This window comes from Euprymna scolopes, chromosome 32, assembly GCF_053919585.1.
Source record: "Euprymna scolopes isolate OS-2025 chromosome 32, ASM5391958v1, whole genome shotgun sequence".
NCBI classification, from domain to species: domain Eukaryota; kingdom Metazoa; phylum Mollusca; class Cephalopoda; order Sepiida; family Sepiolidae; genus Euprymna; species Euprymna scolopes.
Genome location: NC_136513.1, coordinates 88,304,802 through 88,329,661, shown reverse-complemented (window position 1 = coordinate 88,329,661; position 24,860 = coordinate 88,304,802). Strand labels below are relative to the sequence as shown.

Genomic DNA, 24,860 nt, shown 5'->3' with positions numbered 1-24,860 from the left:
ATATAAATATACATATGTGTACATACATCTATGCACATATATATACATATATATATACATACATATATGTGTGATCGTTTATGTATATTCATGCTTATTTAATTTATTTATTTGTTTATTTTCTATTGTTTTTTGTTAGTTTTAAAGCTATTTTGTATCGCTATCCTAGAGTAAGTTTTATTTTGTGAACACAGTTATTTGCTATTTCTCTTCTACAGTTTAATAGATTTGGGGGTTCTTTAAAGTACAGGATAGCAAATTTTTTCATGAAGGCATAATCTACATGGGTCGTCTAAATGCCTACACGTGATAGCTTGTCTCATTATTTTCCATTCGACTACCGGCGAATGTCCGCTTTCTTTGAGTTACCAGTATTTATTCGCTAGTGTTGTTTTTATACGGTGTTTTTTATTGTTGAATGTACTTTTATGGTCATAGTGTTGCATATTGGTTATATTAGAAGGGATCTGTTAGAAGTACATTCATTAGTGTGTGTCTTTGCGTATTATGCCTAAAGGTCCTTATATATATATATATACGTGTGTGGGTGTGTTCTTATCAATGTTCTTTTTATGTGGGTGTGTGTGTGATTCTTTTAATGTCTTTTTGCCTTGCCTGGGGATGTTTCCGATGACATGTATGTGCCAACAAATGCAATGCGAACATACCTGAATTTGCCTTGGCCAGTGATGATATTCTCTCCTTCGCTGATTCTCCATCTTTCTGGGAGTCGGGTCACTGCAGACAGATTCATTGATGAACAAACAAGATGGACTTGAAATTTCAATCTTTATTCAAGGCAAATTCTACATCTTGGATCCTAGTTGTTTTCGGGAGGCACCCAAATTCCCGTCCGCTTAATCTGCCGCCTAGACCCTCTCTCAACTGTCTCATCATCACCGGAAGTTACCCAGAATTCAGTGTCACCTTCCAATTTCCGGTGCACTCCATCTGGGCCACTCAAGGTGACTGAGTTTGACAGCTGTCAAAACTAACCCTGCTAAACTATTTAATGAGAAAATAAACATTCTTATTTTCTTTATTTCTAAAAACTACCTAGATAGCATTTAAGCTGGGACTCCTAATACAACAATAGTATCGGGTTTTGAAATCTAAGGAAGTCATGGCTACGTAATATTTCTTGTTATTCGGGTTTTCTTTCGCAAATATTGTTGCCTGATAAACTACGCAAAGTTCATCAGAGTTTTTTAGTATTTTTCAAGTTTTAATGAGATATACCTCCAAACAGACGTTTGCCCTTTATATTATTGATGGTATATTATAGGAAGACTTATTAGAGAGAGGTTTATTATGGAACGGCTTATTACAAGAAGGTATATTATAATGAAGGTTTATTATAGCAAAAAATATAAGAAAGTTTATGATAGAAAGGTATATTATGAAAAGGTTTATCATAGGAAAGAATATCATAGGAATGTATATATATGTGAAGGTTTATAACAAGGAGTATTATATAAGAAGTGCTAGGATATGAATGTTCATTATAGGAAGCTATCTTATAGGAAATTTAATCATAGGAGAGAATATTATAAGAATATTATTGGAAGAAATATTATAGGAATTACTGTTATAGGAAGGCACATTATAGGAAGTTTTATTATAGGGAGGTGTATTATCATAATGTTTATTATTATAGGAAGTTATATTGTAGGAAACGCATTCGGCATAGTTACATTGGCACACCAATTCCCATTTGATCATCAAAGTTAAGCAACACTGAGCCTGGTCAGTACTAAAATGGGTGACCATTTGGGAATAACCAGGCGCTGTATGTGCTCTTCGATTATCTCGGCACTGTTTTCAGTCGTCTAGCACTAGACTCCAGCAGTGTCGATTCAGGAGTAGTGTGGGTAGGATTGTGCAACCCTTGCTTCTCAGTTACATGTGCAGCTCCACTTACAGAGGGGGGATATCCATAGACATTAGAGACTGAATGGGGGCATCGCAATTGATTGTAGGAAAGTTTGTTATAGGAAAGAATGTTATAAGAAGGTTTATTATCGGACGGTATATTATATGAAGATTTATTATAGCAGGGTCAGATCAGGGAAGGAGGGGCCAGTGAAAGAGAAGGGTAAAAAGTCGTAGCACTGTTTCTGAAGCCAAGTCTGGATCTCTTTGCAACGGAGGATCACCACACTCTTCAGCACATACATGAGATACACTTTGGTGTTGTGGGAGGTCATGGTGATGCTCTCGACGTATGACCAAACGAAGTAGTCCAGAGGGTACTTGTGGGCCGCCGCGTCCTGGTGCCACATTCAGGGACTGCCAGTGGCCACCTGATTGCACCAGAGGATCACCACACTCTTCAGCACATCCATGAGATACACTTTGGTGTTGTGGGAGGTCATGTTGGTGATGCTCTCAACGTATGACCGAACGAAGTAGTCCAGGGGGTACTTGTTGGCCGCCACGTCCTGGTGCCACATTCAGGGACTGCCAGCGGCCACCTGATTGTACCAGAGGGGCATCACACTCTTCAGCACATCATGGTACACTTTGGTGTTGACTTTTAAAGTGTAAGATGGCATGATGTGGCCCTCAATTGAAACCACACCAAAGATCATAACCGTGGCCAGAAACTTTGTTTTCATCATCCTGTTATTCGTGGCAATCTAGTGATACATTTTGAGGGTGCTGGCAATGGTTCTGTTGTCATAACTTGGATCAGTAGAGAGCATGCGTTTTACAGTGGCGCATCTCTGATCTCGCTCCTTAAACATTGTGCCATTTCAGACATGATAGAAGGTTCCTATCGCTTTGGGGATTTGTACACAAGTGGCCAACTTTAAAAGGAAACTGGTTTTCATCAAACGGAAATGGAATCATGTTGTCTTTTCTAGAGCGACAATTTTATCGTTTCATCCTATATTTAGATGAATTGAGAATGTGAAAGCCATTGGATAAAGGGTGAATCTGTTAAAGTCAGTCAGTGGCTTACAACAACAGCTGATTGAGTCTGTATCATATACTCTAAAATTTGTGTTACTGATTTCTACGGCCCTGTCGGTGGGGCATTAGAATATGCCGACTGCCCCCCTGCAGAGGGTAAAAGTCCCTCAATGGGGGTCCTGGATATGACCTTAAACTATATCCAGTGGTGAGGCCCCAGCTTGTGGGCTTTGGGGAGTGTGGAGCCACCCTTTAATTACCATTGCTCCCAGGTCCACTCTGACCCGGAGTGGTAGTACCTGTTAGGGTCCCAACTATGGGGTAAATAGAAACCAACGTGAAAACAACAAATATATTCTATTAAAAAAATTTTTCTTCAAAATCTTTGGATTCGGCATTAAATAACCCGGAAAGGGTTGAGATGCTGTAAAACAAAAACAACCAACCAACCAACCAACTGATTTCTACGTCTTGGTATCGAACCACTGGGAAAGATAGGCTTTCTTAAGTCTGATCGACGACCTTCCTAGAGCTGCATACTTCAAACAAGGCAGGAAGCCACTTGATGTAAGTTACTGTTAATGTAGATTCAAGTTATTTGGAAGACCCCCAAAAGACTTCAAACTCTGTAAACTTTGTAAATAAACAGAAGAAAATTTGTATGATACTCTCCGGGTTTTAAATTTATCTCTTTTCTATTATGAGGGGGAAACCTAAACATGAAACTTGTATAAATATTTTTTTTTTATGGAAGTCACTCCAGACGACGTATGAAGCCATTTAATATAAGGAGCTAAGAAAAAAAATACTACTTCAAGGTCAAAAAATTACTTCAGCATGGTACATAAACAGCACAAGTACCAACTTTTTATCCGTTTTTTTTTTTTTAAATGTTTTTTCATGACCAAGAAAAAAATGCTCATTTTTGTTTTGATGGAAACCGCTTCAGACAAGGCATGAAGCCACATGATGTAAAAGAGCTTTAAAAATACTACTTCAAGGTCCAAAAATTTGCTAACGATAAGTGTTAGATGGAATAAGGTCCTGATCCAGAAAACAGCAATTCTTCCTTTTTGTCAGAAACATCGCTCATGGAATGTGAGGACTAAAGGACAAAATATGAACAAAGCTTCTTTCTTAGAACTGCACGCCTGTGGAACTCTGTTCCGTCTGCTTGCTTCCCACCTGACTACAACCTGGATGTCTTCAAGTCCAACGTAAACAAATTCCTGATGAACCGCCCCCCTTAAGTAGACATTTTTATTAAATCCCCACACTAACGTACTGTACATGCAATAACCCTTATCCCTTCCAGGCCTTGATAAGTGGTGATCACCTTGTAAAAAAATAAATTTAAAAAAATAAATAAAATAAAAAATAAAATAAAAAATAAAATAAAAAATAAAGGGAGCGAGAATTACACAACTGCCAAAAAATAAACCCAATACTTTAAGTAGAAACATATTGGGATGCAGAAATACTTGGTTTAATAGTTAGGCACGTGATTACTACTCTCGTCAAGTCATTGATTTAAGATAAGAAAGCAGTGTTATTAACAGTTTTACCTAAAGGGTTCAAAAAATGGTGTTTATTCCGGAAGCTGTTCTTAAGATGAGGAGTTTGGGGGTGATTATAAGGTGAACCTAATCTAAAAAAAAATATATATATATACCAAGTTTTTTAAATGATTAAAATAATTTCTCACTTTTACAAACATTTTTACATAAGCAACTATTTTTTATTAACTTTTTTTTACTTTTTTATTTAAAAATTAGTAAATTTCAATGAATAGAATAAAAAATCATTTATCATTAATATGTGTTTTTGGTTTTGTGTTGAATGAAACTTTTTTTTTTCATTACAACAATAATGAACCAATTTAAATCTTCCGGCATGCGTTTAAGGGTTACGAAATTATCAATAAATCGTTTAGTTACTAAGCCAACGTCAGTAAATAAAAAAATGTTATGTGCGCATGCATTAGCCTTGACTAGGGGGGGGCTAAGGGAGCAACCATTAAATAATTATGCTGGTCGCCATGGAACTCAACGCCCAAGGAGTACCTAGTGGTACTTATGCACTTATGTTATCGTGCTATTTTTTAAAATAGTATTCTCACACTAAATTCAAATTTTACAATATCTTTTTCTTTTATTAATTTGTTAGGTGAAAGTACAGATAACCCAGTCGGTTTCTAATGTGTGGAAAATCTAGCTCCCCCTCCCCCAAGAAAAGGGTACTCTGAATAGTAACAACAAATTAAAATTGCCTCAGTCTCGAAAGATTTCTTCTCTACTGAACGAGGAAAAAAACGGTGAAGTGTAGTTCACCTTCTGTTTCTCTCTCCCCTCTCTCTTCCTCTTTTAATATCTCTCTCTATCCATCTCTCCCTTTCCCTCTCTCAATCTATCTTTCTCTCTATATCACCCTCTCCATCTCTCTTTGAGCCCCTTTCTCTCTCTAACTCCCTCTATCTCTCCTCTGTCTCGCCCTCTCTGTTTCTAACTCTCCTCCTCTCTCTGTCTATCTATCAATCCCTTTATCTCTCTCTATCTCCTCTTTCTCTATTTTCCTCTCACTTTCTCTTTCTATCTATATATCTTCCTCTCTATCTGTCCATCTCTAATCCCTCATCCTATTTTAGTCTCCTAAATTAATTACAGTAAATAAGGCATTGTCAAAACATGGGTAAATCCTATTTTAGTCACCTAATTTACTGACTGTGAGAATATAAGTTATTTGGAAATTACTGCTACCTTGAACAGCACCAGAAGTAACTGGTAAAACCTTTCTAATTAAATTGATTTTGGCAGCCATTCGGTAACAAAATGACATAGCCTTAGCCTTTGCTGCATGAGAAATACCTGCGACCTTGCTGCCAAGTAGAAGAATTATTTATTCTACTTTGAAACATTCAATTTTTCAAAAATCTCATCTTCGACATCTCCAAAACATCCAATATGGGGAAAAATATTGCAGAAATGCAAACTTATTGTTTAGGATGAATGCACAATGGTACGCAAAAAATCACTTGAGGCTCTTGGTCGATCCTTGCAAGATTTGCATAGCAATGTCAGACCATTTGGAAATGCAGTAATATTGCTTGCAGGAGATTTAAGACAAATGTTACCTGTTATTCTTCAATCAACACCAGCAGATGAAATAAATGCTTGCCTCAAATACTCTACTTTTTCGTGCCATGTGAAGACATTAAACTTAACTCAAAATATGCATGTCCAGTTGCAGACTGTTCGATCCGCACATAAATTTTTTCATCACTTGTGGGAAATTGGGTACGGAAAAGTGCCAGCTGATCAGAGATAAGGGCAAAATTCTTTGACTTTTAACTTCTGTAATTTTATTACATCAAAAGAAAAGGTTTTTGCAGATATTCAAATTATAAGAATTCCACTTGACTGAGTAAACAAGCTATTCTTGCAGGTCAATACAAAGACATCCACGCTATTTTCAATGTAAAATTCCAAGTGAGGTAGTCAAATGCAAATCCATCGGCACTGTTGTGAAAGCAGATAAAGTGGTTAATTATCCAACAGCTATATTTGCCAGGGATGCCACCGCATGTATTGCAACTGAAATTTGGTGTACTAATTATCATGTTGTGAAATATAAACCAATCCAAGCTTTGCAAAGGCACATGGCTTGCAGTAAAAAAAATTAACAAACAATATCATAGAAACAACAATCATAACAGGACTTTTTAAAGATGAATATATCTTCATTCCATGCATTCCTATGATTCCATCGGATAATCATTACACTTTAGGAAATTGCATTTTCCAATTTTATTGTCATTTGCAATAACCATCAACAAAGCACAGGGAACAATCTTTACAATTGTGTGGCTTACAGTTACAAACCGACTGTTTTTTCACATGGACAATTTATGTTATATATTCAAGAGTCACCAAACCAGAAAATCTGTATATCAGCTAAGAAAATGGAACAACAAAAACTGTGTACCCATACGAAATGGAAAATTAAATGCTTTTTCTCATTTGGAACTTTTTCCATTGCGCCATAGTATATATATATATATATATATATATATATATATATATATATATATATATGGTTGGTTGTTTTTGTTTGACGGCATATCAACCCTTTTAGGGTTATTGAATGCCGAATCCAAAGATTTTGAAGAAAAATTTTTTTTAATAGAATATATTTGTTGTTTTTACGTCAGTTTCTATTTAACCCATAGTTGGGACCCTAACAGGTACTACCACTCCGGGTCAGAGTGGACCTGGGAGTAATGGTAATTAAAGAGTGGCTCTACACTCCCCAAAGTCCAGAAGCTGGGGCCTCACCACTGGATATAGTTTAAGGTCATATCCAGGACCCCCATTGAGGGACTTTTACCCTCTGCAGGGGGGCAGTCGGCGTATTCTTATGCCCCACCGACAGGGCAATATATATATATATATATATATATATATATATATATATATATATATATATATATATATGAATACAAAAATTTATTATAGCTGTTAAAAAAGGGAGACAGTTTTTGTTTTTGTATCCGTGGTAAAAAAAAAAAAAAAAAGGATGGTGGGAAAACAATTAATGGAGGTTAAAAAAAAAAATTAAATAAATAAGGGGGTGAAGTCAGCCGACTGGGCTTCACCCTCACTTTTTAAAGCCCCTTTGAATTCGTTTCCCTATACAAAAAAACAAAATCCCCTGATTTGGCTTTGAAAAGTGAGGGCAAAACCCGGTTGGCTTACTCTACCCCTTTATTTATTTAATTTTTTTTTTCAATCTCCATTAAATGTTTTCTAACTGTCCTTCCTTTTTACTTCTTTAATAGCTATAATATATATATATATATATATATATATATATATATATATATATATAGGAGCAAACAGTTAATAAAACATGTTAAAAAACACTTTGGAGAAGAGTTAAAAACATATTTAATCTGAAAAGGAAACACTTGATAAGTGGATAGTCCTTAATCCGTGGAGTTTCGAAGAAATACTTTCCTTCTCATCAGAGGGTAGGAATTAGCAAAATGCGGGATCGGATTTTGCATACAAAAGTATTTGATGAAACAACAAGTAAGTCAATGATCCTACTTGATAACAAAAAAGTGAAGCAGAGAGAATATGGTGAAGAAAAAGGTGATTACACGTGAATGGATAATCTGGTGGAAGATAAATAATCCAAGGACGGTAAAATCCAAAAATTTAACTTCAAGAAAGTTAATTGAATTTCCATTTGCACAAGTAAAATCCAAGGAAATCCTGTAATTGGAAGATGGTCCAAAATAATCCAAAGGCCGAAATCCATGGAAAGTTTGCAAAAACTGCAAATTTAAGCTAAATTTAATGTAACTGTTTAAACAACCTATACTTTATTTGATTCGCCTTTTATTCCTCTATAATTTTATCTGTTTATATTTGACTTTTAATTGAAATCAATTTAAAAACAATAACTTCAAATTGAGGAGGCAAAAAAGAAAGTCCGCAGCAACAAATTCGCTTAAAACCAGCTTAAATTATCTACCCTAAATCAGTTTAAAATATCCACCAACAGGCAACAAAGCATCTCTAATCGTAATTGTTGTTGTTCCAGGTTATACAACGTAACATTTAGTCCATATGCCACGACTTTCTCTTAGTGATCGTCAGGAGTTCATTACTCTCAACCTTTCTGGTTTATCCAATCGAGAAATTGGCCACAGATTGAAATGTGATGAGAAAACGGTACAAAAGCCTGTGCAAACGCACCAAAACACCGACAGGGTCCGTGATGCCCCTAAATCTGGTTGTACTAGAGTTACTTCTAACAGGGAAGACAATGCTATCAAGATCTGCAGCCTAAGAAACAGATTTGAAACGGTTCCCTAAATCCAATAACAGTGCAATCTTGTTAAACAGTGCTCTCTTTCTACTGTCAAGAACAGATGAAAGGAATTTAATTTGCGAGGATATGTTACAAGACGCAAGCTAATGATTTCTGTAAAGAACAGAAAGTGCTGTCTGGACTTCATCAGATGCAATGAAGATCATGACTCTTCATATTAGTCAAAAGTGCTTTTTAGCGACAAAAACAAGTTGAATAGGATAGACAGTGATTGTAGGCAGTACGTCTGTCAGAGGAAAGATGAAAAATTTATCCTAGGTGCACAGTTTCAACGCTGCAAGATGGTGGAGGTTTAGTTTTGGTGTGGGGCATTATTTGTACCAATGGTTCAGGGCCTATAGTTCGCTTGCAAGGTCGAATTATTTTGACCAAGTACATTAATATATTGACTGAGCATTTTCTACCCTATTTTGGTCGGAATTTGGATGATAATCCCATCTTCATGCAAGATAATGCTCCCATTTACACAGCTGGCAATGTCAAGAGGTTCCTAGAAGAGCATGATGATCCATGTTTGGATTGGCCTGCACAATCTCCAGACCTCATTCCTATCGAAAACGTATGGCATTACATCAAACAACAGCCACGCAATGATAAAATTTCAAATTTGGAAGAACTTTGGACAAAAATTAAAGAAAAATGGGATGCTCTTTACCCGGAGTATTGCTGCAATCTAATTTAAAGAATTCCCAAAAGATTGCAGGCTGTCAAATTGCAGAAGGGCTATGCTACTAAATATTAACTAGTTCATTGCGTTCTTGTTGTATTTGTGTTGCATTATTGTCTTAAAGTTATATTTAAATAACAATTTCCCATTGTGCGGACTTTCTTTTTGCCTCCTCAATTTGAAGTTATTTTTTTTTTAATTGCCGTGAACACTAGAATATTTCTATTAAAAATCAAATATGAACAGGTAAAATTATAGAAAAGTAAAAGGCGAATCAAATGAGGTATAGTTTATTTAAACAGTTACATTAAATTTAGCTTAAATTTGCTTAAAAAATATATATATATATATATATTGTTTAAAAAATCAACCAGAAATCTATATAAGTTTATAAATAATAAAAATAAACAATAAAATTTTCGAGGATTTCATGGCATAACAGTTAACGCGTCGGAATATAATACACATGGTTTGGGGTTCGATTCTAAAGAGAGGTAGCAACCTCGAAACATGCATCCCCGTAGATTACTGTTTTAAAATGGCAAAAGGGAAACCATTATCAGAGTTTGAGAAAGGAAGGATCTTTGAGCTTAATAGGGGTGGATTCTCCCATAGATCCATTGCAAACGAAGTGAATCGTAGCAAAACGGTCATCACAAATTTAAAAAAAAATCCAGATCAATATGGGCACAAAAAGAGTCCAGGTCGACCAAAAAAAATAACCCCATCACTAAACCGCCATATCAGAAGAAGTTTAAAAAAAACTCCAGTATGAGCTCAAGTCGATTGAAAAGCCAAACAGCAGCAGAATGTAGTCCTAAAACCATCAGAAGGCATCTGAAAATGAAGGTTTTCAATCATTTAAAGCGACTGCAGAAATCACGTCTTCTTGAACAGCACAAAACTAACAGACTTAAATATGCCGCGAAATACCAGACTTGAGATGAAGAGAAGTTGGAAAATGTCATTTTCTCTGATGAGAAAAAGTTTAATCTAGATGGTCCAGATGGATTTCAATACTATTGGCATGATAAAAATTTGCCCAAAGAGACTTTTTCAACTCGGCATAGTGGAGGACGGTCTTTAATGACCTGGGGTGCTTTCTCGTCAGCTGGGACCCTAAAGTTGCAAGTAGTGAAAGGCCGGCAAACATCATTGAAGTACATTTCAATGTGGGAAAATGCTTCTATCAGGACTGAAGGTCCATGTCTCTTTGGAGAAATTGGATTTTCCAGCAAGACAACGCTGCGATACACACTTCTCGACAAGCACGAGAATACATTTCTTCAAATAATATAGAATTGTTAGATCATCCAGCATGTTCTCCGGACCTCAATCCCATTGAAAATCTTTGGGGATGGATGGCAAAAGAAGTGTTCAAGGATGGAACCCAGTATGATTCGATAAAGGAACTTTCTGATTCAGTTTTCAATACATGGGATAAAATTCCTTCGCAACTGATAAAAAACTTAGTCGCAAGCATGCCGAAGAGAATTTTTGAAGTAATTCGTAATAATGGAGGCTATACTAAATACTGAGACCCTTTTTAATAATTTATAATTGCCTTTTGTTAGATAAATTATCAGTGGTCTTATCATTTTGACCAGGTGAAAACGTTTGTTTTTTAAAAAATAATTATTAGATCAGGGTTACGGTTTCGAATGAAGCAGATTTCATTTTTTTCCATCATATTTTCCCTTTTGGCAATGGTTTCAACCATTTGTTTGATTAAAAATTCGATAATATGCGTGAACACTTAATTTCTTAAGTGGTCTTATGATTTTGACCAGGACTGTATATATATATATATATATATATATATATATATATATATATATTGTTATTTACTTATATATATACAAGAATAAAAAAGCATTGGAAATGCAAAAGGATATAGGGATGGTATGCCAAAAAGTATACAAACAAGATAGCTATGAATGGCTAGGCACATGGAAATAGAATTGCATCCAAAGTATAGCCCTATAGCTTTTCTCCAATCTTCATTCCGTGCCATCATTACAGTTGTAAAAAGCTATAGGGCTATACTTTGGATGCAATTCTATTTCCATGTGCCTAGCCATTCATAGCTATCTTGTTTGTATACTTTTTGGCATACCATCCCTATATCCTTTTGCATTTCCAATGCTTTTTTATTCTTGTTAATTAGTATTTTTACTTACAGTCTTATTTTTAAACTTACATTCATGATAGTATTGTCTTTTTTAGGAGGCGGCTCATTGCCGCCTCCATTAGTAGCAGGTCGCTTCCTGCTGGGTTTTAGGTCTTTGGGTTTTGGGCCTTAGGAGTTGCCTCTTGGTCCTCCATCGGTTCTATATTACATAGAGAGTGCTACCGCCTCTCTGATAAAACAGTTAGAGTATTATAAAGTTCTAAAATGTTCATACCTTCACTATTAAATTTTTCTTGACTTTCTTGCAGTTTCTTTTGCGGTTAATTTAACTTATTTCCTTTTGCGTTTGGTGAGTTATTAGAAGAACTGGTCTGATCTACTTTTCTTAGCGAGTGAAGAGATTCAGCTGCATTTAACAATGGTTGCTATAGTGTATTTTTGCGCATACGTGAGAATTTCAAGTTTCCTCCTTATTTTTCAATAGTTTCCCAGTAGTCATGTGTCTTTCTGCCAAGAGCGACAGATGTCAGTGTTAGCCGTGATCGTCTAGAGGTTAGGACCCCACGTTGTGGCCGTGCTAACTTAGGTTCAAATCCTGGTCACAGCATTGACATTTTGTACATATTTTATAGTCCAAAATCTGAAGAATTATTTGTTTTTATAACATTGTTTTTTGACGTCGTACTTGCTGATAGGTTACTCTTATAACAATTTTGATCAACTGAGATAAAGATTTCGTGGTTTCATTAACGCTGGTGGGTTACTGTTTAAAGAAAAAACCTTAACGTTCACCTCAAATATTCAGCGTCCAAGAAATATACGCCACTGGCAAACTGGAACGTCTGTGAGCATCCGGTGTATTATTTGGAGCTGTCCCTTTTGAGAGAAGTTCCGTGTTCGAAGTGGTCTGTCTACATTGGGTATATAGTGTTTAAAACTTGTTATTACACGTAATCTTATTTAATTATTGAGTTAGCTAAAAAGCGATGGGTCACTGCACTTCTCCGTGTAAAGAGCAGTCGATTGATGCTTGAACTGTTGTCAGAGACCGTTCGTACACCGAGATACATCGTCTCAAAAGAAAGAAGAAAGAAGAAGAAAGAAGAAAGAAGAAAGAAGAACAATTGGCCATTTTTGTACCCTTTTTTCTGCTCTCTTTTTACATTTTAACCGACGTTCTGACACTCGCTGGATTCGTAAGACACTTCTCTGTAAGAATATGTGCTTTTTGAAACTTATAAGTTGATTTTAGTTGAGATTTTGATAGTTTTGTTTTGTAGGCGTATATAGGCGTGTACGGGCCATCCCTATATAGAGAGTGCTACCACCTCTCTGATATATATATATAAGTAAATAAGAAAGAAAATGAAGGTATAAAAACTATATATATATATATATATATATATATATATATATATATATATACATTCATTCATTTATTCAATAAGGGTATATATCAATTAGTGTTGTGGGGTAAGTATGTTGGTTGGTTGGTTGGTTGTTTTTGTTTTCGGCATATCAACCCTTTTTGGGTTATTTAATGCCGAATCCAAAGATTTTGAAGAAAATTTTTTAATAGAATATATTTGTTGTTTTCAAGTCGGTTTCTATTTAACCCATAGTTGGGACCCTAACAGGTACTACCACTCCGGGTCAGAGTGGACTTGGGAGCAATGGTAATTGAAGGGTGGCTCCACACTTCCCAAAGCCCGCAAGCTGGGGCCTCACCACTGGATATAGTTTAAGGTCATATCCAGGACCGGTAAGTATGTATACATAGTGTATGTGTGTATGTATGTGTGTGTATGTGTGTATGTATATATAGTGTCATATATATGTCAGGTCATGTCATATGCTACTGGTACCATGTAACCCAGTACTACCTGCCTCATGGTCGGATCACCTGCGACTAAACTGGTTCCCCCACCAGACGTTTTGTGAGGAGGGTGGCTAGTCTCCCTGGAGGATTAAAAACAAGACCTTCCAAAGGGCGAATGAACCCTTTTCGGGGGTCAACGGCCAACTAGCACCGTGTATATTTGTGTGTATGTATGTGTGTGTTGGGGTGGAGAGGGCTCCGGTAAGCTGTGGTGAAGGAAACCTTTCTAAGAGAAGCAAATCTCTGATTTAAGAAACCATAAAGCGGGAAACCAGTACATGCATTAATCTGCTCTGCAAGTTAACTTGTTGCTGGCTATCTTTCTCTTGCTTGTTGCTGGATCTCAACATTTTGAACCGAGAGAGCGACTTAGCTGTCGTACAAAGCTAAGACTCTGTAACATCATCTGTGCATAGATACTCCCTCAGGAAATGGTCCTGTGGCAATGGAAGTCATTTTTGGGCTCATGAACTTTAAGTGTCTGAGGGAGTGGCACTCGTCTGACAAGACGCTGCAATCATCATATATAGTGTATGTGTGTATGTATTTTACTTCAGTAAGTTTTAAGATATCAGGGGCTCCCTCCTGGGGCTAACACTTTATTCTGTTATGATTTGAATTTATATCCGAGGGCTCTTTTAAGAATAGATGATGTTCCCTTTATGGCTGCTATTTGTATCTCGTTACAGCTTGGTCTTCCAGGGATTGCTTCTAGGTATTTCTGAAGGTTCTTTTTTATTAAACCTCCTATCACAACTGGTATAATGTTTATTTCTTTCAGAGACCATGTCGTTTTTAGATCATTTTTTAGGTCCTGATATTTTGTTATCTTTTCGCGTTCAGCTCTGTTAAGGCCGAAATCATTTGGGACTGTGATATCGAAATGAGTACAGTTCTTTCAGGCTTGTTCCATATAACAATATCTGGTTTGATGGCCTTGTCTTTTATGTATCTGCCTGCCTGTATGTCTTTGTCATAGAACACGGTCACATTTCCGTTTGATATTATTGGTGGTGGTTTATGTTTCCAGATGTTCGGCGATCTGTCAAGTTGCATCTCTCCACAGATCTTCCAATGGAGGTACTTGCATACTTTGTTGTGACGAGCAGTGTAATGGCCATCTGCCAATAAGATTGGGCATGCAGACATTAGGTGGCTTAAGCTCTCAATTGCTGAGTGGCAAAACTTACACTGGCCATTTGTTTGTAGGCCAGCCATTTTTTAAAATCCATTTGTGAGTAAGCCCTGATCTTGTCCGGCTACAATAAGTCTTTCCTCATCATGTGTGTGTATGGGTGTATGTATATATAGTGTATGTGTGTATGTAGGTGTGTATGTATATATAGTGTATGTGTGCATGTATGTGTTTATGTATATATAGTGTATGTATGTATGTATGTGTATGTGTGTATGTATATATAGTGTATGTATGTATATATATAAATATAGTGTATGTATGTATGTGTGTATGTATGTATATATAGTGTATGTGGGTATGTATGTGTGCATATGTGTGTATGTATATATAGTGTATGTGTGTATGTATATATAGTATATGTGTGTATGCATGTGTGTGTATGCATATATAGTGTGTGTATGTGTGTATGTATATATAGTGTATGTGTGTATGTATGTGTGTGTATGTAGCACGCTAGTTGAAGTTTCGACCACAACAATTAGTCAAACAGAGACTGGGTTATTTCAATGGCCTTTTAGCTGTCGGACTGAAGCAAATGTTCTGGGTAGCCCTAGGAGGTTCCCCCTTTCTAAACCTTGCCTTCCGGCTTTCGGGTGGAGCAAATTTATCGGCTTGTTGTCTGAGATGCCCTTACCGTGGTATATCGATGGAGGTGCTCAGACTTGTTTTTGCAAGGCCAGAGCGCTCCTCCTATTGGCTCATTCATCTCTCCTTCCGACCTTACGTCACATCCCCTCATGGTGAGAAAAGGGTAAGTACAGTGTGTGTATGTAAAAAGTGTGACAAAAAAAACAAAAACAAAAAAAACAAAACAAAGCAACCTCCTTATTTTCCAGTTTATTTAAATTGATGCCGAAAGTTAGGAGTGGATGGTATCCTTCAAAGATAAATTTAATCTGGAGAGACGAAGGCTAAAATAAGAGTGGGGAGCAAACATCTTGAGGAGAGTCTACGACTAAAAAGTAAAAACGGAGGACAGACCTTAGTCTGGGTGGTGCAGCTTAAGGATATTAGTGTATTTATTTGCCTCCTATGTAAGAGGTAAGGCACAAGGTCAGGCAAAGTTTTAAAACGCAAGAGCATTAAGTGAAATGCACTACGGCCTATCAAATATGCCTAAACAATCAGTATTTACTTCATTCCCATTGCAGGCAGATGTGACACAAGGTCAAGAAAGTTGGTAAGTAAAGTCAGCACCCCTAAAAGAGGAGCACTCAGACCATTTAAAAATTGCTTAGGCAGTCCCGTCTGTATTCTTTAATAGGTGCGCCTCAGGCAGCAAGCAATGTACTTACCCCACCTCCAAAAGTCAAGAGACAACAGCCTGGAAGGGTGGACCTCCTAGGACTACACAGAACATTTCAGCCCTAACCTCAGGCAACAGGCAACAGGGTATTTAAAAAATGGTCCATACTTTGTTGGTATTGGAGCTTGAGTAAAAACGACGGACTTCAATCATTATCTCTGAACAGTCTGTTCGGCATACCCTGGTAAGAGCGCCTTAGGCGGTTAGTAATAAATTAACCTCTTCTAAGGGAGATGGTAAAGCCTGGGAGGATGGACCTGCTAGAACTGAACAGAGTCATTCCTCAGCCCGACAACAACATTTACTGTCGGACTGATTCGTATTAAAATGGTCTGTCCAAAAAGTTTAAAAAGAGGAAACGAACAGTGGTCCGCAAGGGCGATAACTCTCATTGCTAAAACCAGATAACTTCCGAGTCGGCTTGGTTTCCTGTTTAAACCTAACGAAAACAATCTATAAAACTGTAAATAAATAAATATACATATCTTACTAATATTGATTGCGACCTGTGTTACGATTTCACGCTTTGTTTCCTTTTCTGAAAGCCTTTAACGGTAAGTAATAAATCATTTAATTATGTATCCTGTTATTTAATCCGCACAAAACACAAGAAGCACCTGACGAAAAAGCTAATCTATTTAATCGTTTGTTATTCGCGCGACGCGCGGCCAGGTAGAAGAAAAAGTCGTTTGTTGTCTTAAATTCATTTAACAGTTATTCTACGAGGTAAATAAATATTTTTTGTACTTCTGCAGTGTACGGACCTTTCTATTAAAAAAAAAAAAATAAATAAAAATAAGGTTTTCAAGTTATATTCATATTTTACGGTACCTTTTGTTTATCTAATTGTTAGGTGAAAGTTGAAAGTATAGTATAGTTAACAAAGCCATGCCTCCTCATGTTAGTAATGGGTTTCTAAAGAAATAACATTATTTCAGCAAGGTCCGTAAACTGCAGAAGTGCAAATACTTTAAATACATTTATGTATTTAATATTTAGGTGCTTATGCACTTATGTTACCGTGCTATTTTTTAAAAATCGTATTTTCAAATTTAATTCAAGTTTTACGATAGCTTTTTTGACAGATTTGAACCAGAATCACCCCGCTATAATTTTAACCAGTATTATTCTGCAGTTGATGTGTTTTTGTTTTTGTTTTTTTTTACGACCTAACCCAGCGTAATATAAACACCCTCAACCTCCCCATGTTAAGAACGGCTTTCGGAATAAACACCCACGACCTCGAAAACTATACTACATACTGTAAAAATTAGGTACTATGCAGTGCACTTATTGATCCGTGCTGGCTCAAATAATAACGTTATTATTTAAAAAGCCATTCTTAACATGGGGAGGGGATGGTTTTTGTACCTGTGCTTTAACCTTACAATTGAATTAAAAAAAAAAAAAAACATATCATAAAACTTTAATTAAACATGGAAATACGATTTAAAAAAATAGCGCGGATCAGTAAGTGCATTAGCACCAAAAATTATAAAGAGTTGGGGTCTCGTTCGAGCCGCTTTCTTTTTTTTTTTTTTTTTATTGCTAGGTGAAAATACAGAATAGTCACAAAACCCTCTCCTCATGTTAAGAATGGCCTTCTAAATAACGTTATTATTTCAACACGATAGCATAAGTAGTAATATTTATTTAATTTGCGATTAAAACAAAAGAACGATTTGTTTGGATTATACGGACTACTAGTCTCATTTTGGTTGTTATATTGGCGAAATTTCGGCCGATGTAATCTTCAGCCTTCTTCAGATGACTTTTTTTTCTACTTGTGCACTTTTGTTACAGTGCTGAAATAACGTTATTATTTAGAAAGCCATTCTTACCATATGTTGAAAAAATAAGTGAAGCACCAATGCCAAGAGGGTGAGGGGAGGGGGGGACGAGAGGATCGGTTCTACCCTAAGGCGTCTTCGATTCTGCCATTCTGCATGTATGAGGGGTGATTATTAGCTTATATGTACTGGGAGGAGTAGGAGTGGTGGAGGCACTGACCCTTGAATATATAATTGAACGTGCCTTGGGCCAGTTGAGATTGAGAGGTTAGTAGGTTAGTTGGTCGTTGGTGCACCCCTCTTTATTCCGTATGTTCTGAGGGATGCCAACGTCGTTCATGTTCTGCGATGTTCCCTGTCTGCCTTATAACTTCTTACATTGTGCTTATGTTACGTGACACGGTAGGGTGCTAGCAGTGCTTTGGTGAGCATTTCATTTGTTACCAGTTGGTTGCCGACGCACCTGCACCATACCGAGTTTGGGCTTGATAATGAGGTACATTGCGGATGGGGGGGTCTCGGCGGAATACGGGTGTTATTGGTTCCTTTCTGAGTTTGTCATGATCATTTCGCAATCTTTTTTACCGGGCCCATCTTGGAGCATCCAGCCCAACTCAAGAGGTTTTCAGATATGCTGAAAACGAATATCGCATTTTAAATTTCCCACAGATAAGTAGTTTTCCGGATATTAAGTAATGTAATTCCTTGTGTGATAAGTAGTGGCCATTGTTGTACGCGCAAGCACATTTTTTATGCACGTACAACATTAGCCATTACTTATCACATAAGGAATTACATTACTTAATATCTGGAAAACTACTTATTTGTGGGAAATTTTTAATGCGATATTCGTTTTCAGTATACCCGAAAACCTCTTGAGTTGGGCTGGTCGTCATTTTAAAAGAAAATGTTATGGTGGAAACCAAGTAATAATTTACCCAAAATTTCGAACTTGACTCTTTATTTAATCTACGAAAATAGCTTATTCTTGTTCCGTCAGCCATGATCAGATAGATATTTTAATTATCATGTTATTCTTAGTTAGGAAGTATGTAACCTTAAACCTACAGAAGACTATTCTATTACTAACTTTTAACGAACGCTTGTAACCGTTTAGCCATGGGTCCATAACAACAACAATCTCACCCCTACATTAAATTAGGGTTAAATAAAGTCTCTACGTTTCCAGGTGAGCATTGTTTGAAGATAGCGGTTTCAATCCTACCCAAGCAGTCCAGAGGATTAGTTGGCTAATAAAGTGGTGAGATTACAACTATGGAAGGCAGTAATTACTGAGAATATAGTTACAAGACTCGTCATTCCTATCCTGTTGCGGTTAATCACCTTTGTTACTCTATGTATCGAATTTATACGAGGTGCCTTCAATAAGTTTCCAGACTATTTTCGTATGAGCACTTTTATTGATAGTACATGCACGGAACTCTAGTCCCCTTTGAAGTAATCTCCTCCAGCTGCAATGCACTTCTACCGTTCCAACAACTGGCAAGTGCTCGTCTGAGCTTCAATCTATAGTCCTCCCCCGTTCTAACTTTCACAAAAAACACTCGTCTAGCTGAAACCACTATCAATAATTTCCCCCATTCTTTGTCTATACCTAAACCTAAACATAGATTCCATGAACAAAGCTTCTTTCTTAGAACTGCACACCTGTGGAACTCTCTTCCATTTGCCTGCTTTCCGGCTGACTATAATTTGGTCATCTTCAAGTCCAACGTAAACAAGTTCTTGATGAGCTGTTCCGCTTGAGTAATCAAATTTGCCCTGCTAACAATTGCTATGACATTGCACTGCCCCATTGATCACTGTACACTTATTAACCCTTATCCTCGAGTGGCCTCTGGGCTTTGATAAGCGGTGACTCCTTTGTAAGAAAAAAAAAAAAACTTCTGGAAGGTCCTATGGAAGTCCTCTTGTGTGAGCATATCAGTGACCCTCATCACAGCCTCTTTCATCCCCTCAATTGTTTCATGATGACAGCCTTTAATGTTTTCCTTGAGCTTAGGGAATAACGAAAAGTCACAGGGAGCAAGGAAAATCGTAGAGGCTTTCATCATGGGATAAGTAAGGAGATAAGAGGCTATGACGAGGGTCATTGACACGCTCACACAAGAGGACTTCTATGGTGCCTTCCAGAAGTTGTTGGAACAACACAGCAAGTGAGAAACAGTCTTGATGCCCATCTTGATCAAATAGTCTGTGACAAGGATGGAGTTCCTCGCAAATAATTGTGTGTACAGTTCCCACACTGACATCCAACTGTGCACTTATTATCTCTATGGATACGACTGTCCTTATCCATGAAATTCTTTATTTGGACAATCATCTCTGGTATTCTGACTTCCTTACTCCTCCCACGCCTCTCATCATCCCTCACAGATGCCCTGCCTTTTTTTTTTTTTTTTTTTTTTTTTTTTTTACATGGGGGTCACCACTTATCAAGGCCCAGGAGCCACTCGGCGATAAGAGTTATTGCGTGTACAGTAATCAATGGGATAGTATCGTAGTAATAGTTAGTATTGGGGATTTGATAAGGTGTCATTACTTAAGGTGGCGGTTCATCAGGAATTTGTTTGTGTTTGACTTGAAGACATCCAAGTTGAATTCGGGGTGGGGGGGACAGGCAAGCGGCAGAGAGTTCCACAGCCGTGCAGTTCTAAGAAAGAAGCTTTGTTCATGGAATCTGTTTTGATTTAGGCACGGATAAAGAGTGGGGAAAATTATTGACAGTGGTTTCAGCTAGTCGGGTGTTTTTCGTGAAAGATTGGCGGGGGGGGGGGACCAGAGATGGAGCTCAGACGAGCACTTGCCATGGAAATAACGATAAAACAGAGACAGGCTCGCAACGAAGACACAAAGTCTATTTTGTACTCTGTCAAGGCAGGATAGACTGTTTTTAGCAGCTCCTGCCCAGATGTGGCAGCAGTACTCCATCCTTGGACGTACTTGACTTTTATACAGATAGAGAATTGCATCATTAGTGAGATATTTTCTGGAGCGGTAGAAGGATCCCACCATTTTCCCAGCGACCTTGGCCACAGACTTGATGTATGTGTTCCATTTCAGATCAGGAGTAAAGGTCAAACCCAGAAGCTTATCAAAACATGGGGCCTCCCCTAGACGAGAGCCATTCATTTCAATCGATGCCAGATGGGGTTCAGAGCGTTGCCTTCCTTGAATTTCTTATGCCACTCAAAAACTGATGTTTGATTCATGCAGGATGGTCCAAAAGCAGTCTGGAAACTTATTTAAGACACCTTGTATATAATCTTTGTCTCTCTATAATCTGTATACATACATACATACATACATACACATTAGTGGGGAGACAACCAAGCAAAAAGAATGAAAAAAAAGCAAGGGGGAGATAATCTTGATCAAAATTAATCCCAAAGCAGCAAAACTGAAGTGGACTTGCCAGGACACTTTATATAAAAATGTAGGCAAATTTGGGCATATTTTATTGGTTTGAAAATATACGCTCGTTTTTACCAATTGTCATAAAATTTTAACCATAGGATAGTATTATAAGCTTCAAAGAGCCTGCAAATTTGCATGTAGTTTTGTCTCATAGAACCAAAGATATGAGCATTTCAATATTGAGTTTACCTATGAGTGTGTCTATGTGAACGTGTGTGTCTGTCTGTGTGTGTATAATTCCCTACGCAATAACTCTGTCAATTTTAAGTCTACAGACTCAAAATTTGATATGCAGGGTACTGAGATTTGGGAAAATCTTTGTGATCGGTTTTCGGACAGAAATTTGGCTGTTAAGAGGTCAAAGTTCAACGATTTGACCTTTGAGAACTCTACCAAACTCCTCCGACAATTTTGGGTATAAACACTTGAAATTTTATATATAGGTTACTTGGACATGGATCTAACTTAATAACTTGATTTGAGCTCAAAACAGTAAATGTTAAGGGGTCATAATAGGGGTCAAAGTTTAAAAAATTGACCGCTTTATTTTCTTTGCTTTTTTTTTTTTTTTTTTTTTTCTCAACATACACCTCCAAAAACCCGGGCAACGCCAGGCTGAAATGCTACTATATATAGATATTAGATATACCACTTTTTTTGGCTATTTTATAAGTTCCAAATATCGGCGACTATTGATCAGAATTTAGAAAATGAAGGCTCATTGGAAAGTTAATGACCTGATTTTGTGTAGTGAATTGTGTAGTAGGCTATGTGACATTTGCCCTTAAGGTCGCACATTAAGGGGATCATCCATCATCCAGAACCTATTTTTGGAACTTTTTTACAGCCATGAAATGCTTCAATCAGTCATTTGTTTTCCTAGTTTTGCATATGAATTACAAAATATCTGATATTTCCCCAAAACCTCTAGCCTTGATGGAGGGGAGACTACAACTTGCTGCTATGGTGTCAAATGATCTGAAATAACAGCAAGGGGAGACTTTATTCCAAATATTTCTTATATGTTATATCTCCCCTCTTTGTTTTTCATACATAAAGTAAATTTCACAGTGTATAAAGATTATTTGAGACTGGAGATATTCATAATCGTACCCTTCTTCATACTTTCCAAAAGAAATATTTGGAATCAAGTCTCCCTTTGCTGTTATTTCAGATCATTTGAAACCATAGCAGCAAGTTTTAGTCTCCCCTCCATCAAGGCCAAAGCTTTCAGGGGAAAATATATATTTTATTATTCAAAGGTAAACAGTTACATTTGGTTGCTATTTGGCTCTTGTTATCGAGCACTATCTAACAATCTTGTTGAGTTCATTAGTTTCTACTTTTGAATATCTCAAGCCTGAAGATATATATATTAGTGTTGGGATGATTAATTGGAATCAGGAATCGGAAAAATTGAAACATTTAGTGGCATCGGAATCAAAAAAATGTGTGCGTATTTCCTGATGCCAAAATGATTCTTTTAATTGACTTTGTTTAATTGACTTAAAGCAAAATCTTCTACTGCTAGAAATAATGATTAAATAATAAATATTTATTGTAATTACCAGTAGAACTAAATCCACAGATCATCCCCCACAAATGTATTTTTTACATTTAGAAAAATATGTGCATATTTAACATATTTTTTTACGATGATCAGAGAAAAAATAACAATGGTATAGTTAAATATTTACTGATTTATGAAGAATCGGAACCGGTAATTGTATTGGAATCGGGAATTTTGTATGGAATCAGGAAAATATGTTTTTATTATTTCAACCTCGGGGTTATTTTGCTTAAATCATTACAAGTCGTTTCAATTGACAGGACAATAATATTATCCTGCCGATCTCTTCAGACAATTCAAGTCAAAATAAAAGATTCTTAAAAATTACAAATGAGCATTAAAAACCAGGATTTGAAGTGCTGGATAGATAGGAGAGGAGTGAGAGGGAAGAAAAGGAAAGGAAAAGAGAGAAAGAGGGGTGGAGGAGAAATATAGATTGTAGTTAAGAATTATAGTTAAAGATTAAGGACTAGAAATTAAAGTTAAAAATGAATTAAAAAGAAGAGAGGAGGTTGTTTGCTAAGAGGGGAAGAAAAGAAAGGGAAAATATTACGGGATTAGAAAAGGAAGCTGAAAGAAAAATTGTGCATTTTATTTATTTGCTTCCCCATGAAAGCAAATTAGACACAATGTGTGTGTGTGTGTGGGGGGGGGGGTCCTGGCAGTATCCAAAGAAATAGTAATTGTCTCTGTATGAAAGGTTTCCCCTACATTGACCAAGGACCAATTACAGAACAGATACTACCCGGCCAGTTCTCCATAAAAAGGTGAGTATCCAAATGAATAGCAATTGTCTGATATAAGGGGTTTCCCCCCGCATTGATCCAAGCTTTATTGCTTTCTGGACGAGGGCCGGGAAAATTGTCTTCGCTTCAGATTAGTTTCGCTTTTATACAAAAAAGCCGAACACACACGAGAGGAGCCGAAATAGCAAGAATTTTGTAAAAATCAATGTAAATCAATCTAGACGTGATGCGCGTTCGCAAATCGTAGATATTACAATCTACACAGTACATGAAAAATTGCAAGAAATAGTAACCCCACGGAGAACCCCTGAAAAAAGCCTTTGCTGGACATACAAAAAATGTGCATACACATTTTGCCTTTTATGTATATAGACTAGCGTGGGTGCCTGGCGTTGCCCGTGTGTTTGTCGGTGTAAAAGAAAAAAAAAGTTTTGGTAAGTAGGTAAGTCTCTTCCCTGCAACATCTTTCTCACAGAAGAAATGTTGCGAGTTTGTCTCTGCTTTATCGTTATTTTCATCGCACGTGCTCGGCTGAGCTCCAATCTATGGTCCCCCCCCTCGCCAAACTTTCTCAAGAAACACCCGTCTAGCAGAAATCACTATCAATAATTTCCCCCACTCTTTATCTGTACCTAAACCTAAACGTAGATTCCATGAACAAAGCTTCTTTATTAGAACTGCACGCCTATGGAATTATCTTCTGTTTTCCTGCTTTCCAGCTGATTACAATATGGTTGTCTTCAAGTCTAATGTAAACAAGTTTTTGATGAGCTGTTCCATATAAGTTAACAAATGTACCAAATTTCCATTACTTACGATTACTATATTGTCCAATTGACTACTGTACACTCTTTAACCCTTATCCTCGAGTGGCCTCAAGGCCTTGATAAGTGGTGATGTCTATGTAAAAGAAAGAAAAAAGGTAGGCTCGAACCCAAACCTTTGACGCTGAGGTGAAAAAGAAAGTGTGAAAAAAACCTGACGTCTTACCACTCGGCCATGACAGGACAGGAAGTGAAAAGCGTTCTAATTTAACGATTAAAAAGTTAAGTGACAGGTGCGTGAATTGAATGAGGTCAAACATCACGATGATAGGGGAAACTTAACTTTGGCTGCAAGCCAGTTTTCCCCAAAGATGTTGGGGAAAACCAGCTCCCCATGAAAAGGGGAGTGTCCAAATGAATAGCAATTGTCTGATATGACGGGTTTTCCCTGCCTTGATCAAAGCTGATTGCTTTTCTGGACCTCCCTACACGAATGCCAAGGAGACTCTCTTGCGAATGGATTCAGTTTCCCTTATATGCGGAAAAGCTGAACAAACCCG

General features: G+C 37.0%; 2 protein-coding genes across 2 annotated transcripts in view; one reads left to right on the top strand and one right to left on the bottom strand.

The window, feature by feature from the left end:
- The window catches only part of LOC145256471 (uncharacterized), a 132,787-nt gene that overhangs the window by 76,204 nt on the left and 31,723 nt on the right, over positions 1-24,860 (bottom strand). The gene's annotated exons all lie outside the window — the stretch shown is intronic.
- LOC145256472 (neo-calmodulin-like) overlaps positions 16,378-24,860 on the top strand; it is a 94,278-nt gene continuing 85,795 nt past the window's right edge. Inside the window, exon 1 of the mRNA XM_080115409.1 lies at positions 16,378-16,546. The gene's annotated coding sequence lies outside the window, so the exon portion shown is untranslated. The remainder of the gene's footprint in view (positions 16,547-24,860) is intronic.